Below are 3424 nucleotides of genomic sequence, written 5' to 3'. Positions count from 1 at the left end.
GTGTGCTGATGTCCGTTTGTGTCCCTGCTATCAGGGCTGTATACCCAGTAGTGATGTTGCAGTGTCATGTGGCAAGTTTATCTTTAACTGCTTTAGTAACTGCCAAACAGTCCTCCACAGGAGCTGTACCACTGTGCTTTCCCACCCACAGTGAGTTAGCGTTCCTGTGTCTCCACGTCCTCTCCAGCACTGTGGTTCTCTGTCTGTGGCAGGATCACTGGAGTGGGATGTCAGGGACGGGATAACGTGGGAGGAAGCCCACCTCGCGTCCATATAAGGCCCATAAATGTACGTTCGTGGGGCATCGCCTCGGTGGATGGAGGTTCAGACGGTAACCGAAGGAATGTCAAATTCCCATCCTGGGGAGCTCTGCCACGTTCTCTAAGACGTCAGCAAGATTCCCCCTAGAGTACAGGGACAGTGACTAGTGGAGGAAGATGGTCTCCTGATGGACACTTGATATTGATGACTGTGTGTGCTTATGAACCTTCACACTCGAAATTGAAACTTAGCCTTCTGTTACAGGGTGCCTAAGAGTTGCCTCCTGGGAGCCTCCTCGTTCCTCACGTGCGGCCTCTCTCTAAGCCAAACTCAGCCTATAAATACATTGTCTGTCCCCCAGTGTGGGATATGACTCCAGGGTATGAGACTCCCTGGCACCGAGGGATTACTACCAAGTACCAACTAGCAATGCCACTGGAAAAAGACCTCGACCAAAATGAGGAAAAGATAAAAGAGAAATCAGTTGAGGTGCTAAGAGTCTGCAAAGGGAGGTGAGCCCAGAGGTTATCCCAGGGTTGATGCTTATGCATGTCTCAGCAGGGTCTCTCACTGCCAAAGTCGATGCTACCCCAGAGAGCTGGTGTCCTGAGTGTTCTGAAACATCCAGGCGCTGGAGCCAGGCAGACAGCTCAGGAGTTTGGTGCCCTGCCAGTGGTCCCTACTTTGGAATTTATGGTCCCGCCGAGTGCACTGACTTGGGCCCAGTTGTTTCCCCACACGTGGCTCTTCTGTCCTTCTATTTATGTCTGTAATTAGCACTGAAGTTAGTCCTGTAGAGGCCTGCGTGTCCTCCAGGTAGGTTGTAGACAGGCCTTGGTGGGCTGCTTCCAAGGGCAGCGTGGTGGGGAGGTGCCTGAGATTAGATAGGTAGAGGTGCAGGTCTGTTGATGGATGCAGCGCCTTTTGTTATCCATGCTCCAGCTCATAGACGTGTGTGTTTTTTTTCCTCCAGTTTTGGCTGCCGTACAGTTGCTCTAGGAATCATTGCACGGATACAGTTTCGTTTGTTTAGGAAAGACTTTTTGGAGTGGAGTCAGGATGAATTACGGTAAGTTCACATTTTTAAGAAACTGACAAAATGTTTCCCAAAGTGGCAGCACCATTTTGCATTCTCACCGGAAATGTGTGAGGATTCCAGTTTTTCCACATTTTCTTTAACGGTTGGCATTACGTCTCTTGATTTTAGCCATTTTATTATCTATAGCAGATTTTAGCATGTATTTCCCTAGTGATGAAAAGGATCATACGTTTCTCCTTTGGTAAATGTGTATTCTCGTATTTCTCCCATTTTTAAGTGCTGTTTGCCTTTGTTTTAAAGAAGCATACAGTTCATCCACAGTGCACAATCGGTGGTATTTGGCACAATCACAAAGTCATGAGTTGATCCCCTCAGTCATCATTAGAGCATTTTCGTTAGTTCAATAATAATAATAAATGAAAAAAACAACTAGTAAAATACATCACCTCTTGATCTCTCTGTGCTTCCCCTGCTGTCCGCAGATCCCATTTCTAGGTATTTTTGCACAAATACTTTTTTTCCCTCTATACGTTGATTTATAGTGACATCTTACGTAGATGGAATCATACGTTATGTTACACAGTGCAATTAGGTGAGAGTAGTGCAAGCCTCCTGTATTTGTCCCGTTGTGTCTGGCTTGCTTCACTCAGCATCCCGTCCTCCAGTTCATCCATGTTGTCATCGGGTTCACGACTTGACTTCTTCACACCCCGGCACGATGTTCCTCCGTGTGAATACAGCACAGTGTGTTTCTCCAGTCACCGGCTGATGGACACCCGGGCTGTTTCCGGCTTCTGGCAGTTGGGATAACGGCACTCTGAAGGTAGGTGTGCAGGTGTCTGACATGTCAGTGCTCTCAGTTCTCCTGGGAATATGCCCAGTAGTGCTGTTGCAGGGTCCCGTGGCAAGTCTATATTCAGCTTCTTTAGGAACTGCCCGACAGTCCTCCACCGTGGCTGTGGCCTTCTGCATTCCCACCAACAGTGAATAAGTGTTCCTGTCTTTCCTCATCCTCTCCAACACTTGCACTTCTCTGACTTTTTCATAGTGGCTATTCTGATAGCTGTGAAATCACATCTCATTTTGATTTGCGTTTCTCTAATCATTAATGATGTTGAATATTTTTTCATGTGTTTTTTGCCATTTGTATTTCTTCTTTGGACAAATGTCTATTCATGTCTTTTGTCCATTTTTCTATTGGGTCGTTTGTCTTTTTATTGTTGAGTTGTTACATCTCTCTCTATATCTTGTACATTAATCCCTAATTGGACATGTGGTGTCTAAGTGTTTTCTCCCATTGAATTGGCTGCCTTTTCCCCCGTTTGATAAAGTCCTGGGAGGTGCAAAAGTGTTTAATTTTCAGAAAGTCCCATTTATTTAATTTTTCTTTTGTCGTTTGTGCTTTGGGAGTAAGGTCCAAGAAACCACCACATACTACAAGGTCTTTAAGACATTTCTCTACATTTTCTACTAGTAGTTTTATGGTCCTTTTTTTTTTTTTTTACAGAAACAATAAATGTATAATAGTTGTGAACTTAAAAAACATGTAACATCTCACTCTACCACCAGTAACTTGTATTGTTTTTAAACCTTTTAAACTAATGATTAAAGAACATTGTCAAAATATTACTACTAAACAAAGTATTTTTCCTCTAACCAATACAATTATTATCTTTATATCATTTATATATGAACATACATAAAAAAGTCTATAGCAAAAGTTGCGAACTTACAAAGCAAACATGCATAACGTCATGCAGGGGTCCCATACATCAACCCTCCACCAAAACCTTGTATTGTCATGGGACGTTTGCTGCAAACTATGAAAGAACACTGTCAAAATCTTACCACTAATCATAGTTCTTATCTTACATTTGGTGTGTTTTTTGGCCAAACCGCCCTATTATTTTTTAAATATGTATATTTTTATGACAAAAGTTGTAAACTTATCAAACAATTATGCACATGTGCAGAAATCTGATTATTGTCATGTCCATAGCGTACATTTGGCTCACTTTTCCATACTGCCTCAGTATCAACACAGTACATCTTTTGCATAGATGCAAGAATAGTATATTATGACTACTAACCACAGTCCATAGGTCCCTCCAGCTGTATTATTCC

The 3424-nt window shown here is 43.0% G+C and overlaps 1 long non-coding RNA gene across 1 annotated transcript; it reads left to right on the top strand.

The window, feature by feature from the left end:
* The first annotated feature begins 546 nt into the window (after window positions 1-546).
* LOC139438473 (uncharacterized) lies at window positions 547-2118 on the top strand. The gene is made up of 3 exons (XR_011648144.1): window positions 547-773; window positions 1235-1330; window positions 1951-2118. It is a non-coding gene; the product is annotated as an uncharacterized lncRNA (long non-coding RNA).
* The last annotated feature ends 1306 nt before the right edge of the window (window positions 2119-3424 follow it).

Source organism: Dasypus novemcinctus (genome assembly GCF_030445035.2).
Source record: "Dasypus novemcinctus isolate mDasNov1 chromosome 12 unlocalized genomic scaffold, mDasNov1.1.hap2 SUPER_12_unloc_2, whole genome shotgun sequence".
Lineage (NCBI taxonomy): Eukaryota > Metazoa > Chordata > Mammalia > Cingulata > Dasypodidae > Dasypus > Dasypus novemcinctus.
This window is presented reverse-complemented; position numbering and strand designations above follow the sequence as displayed.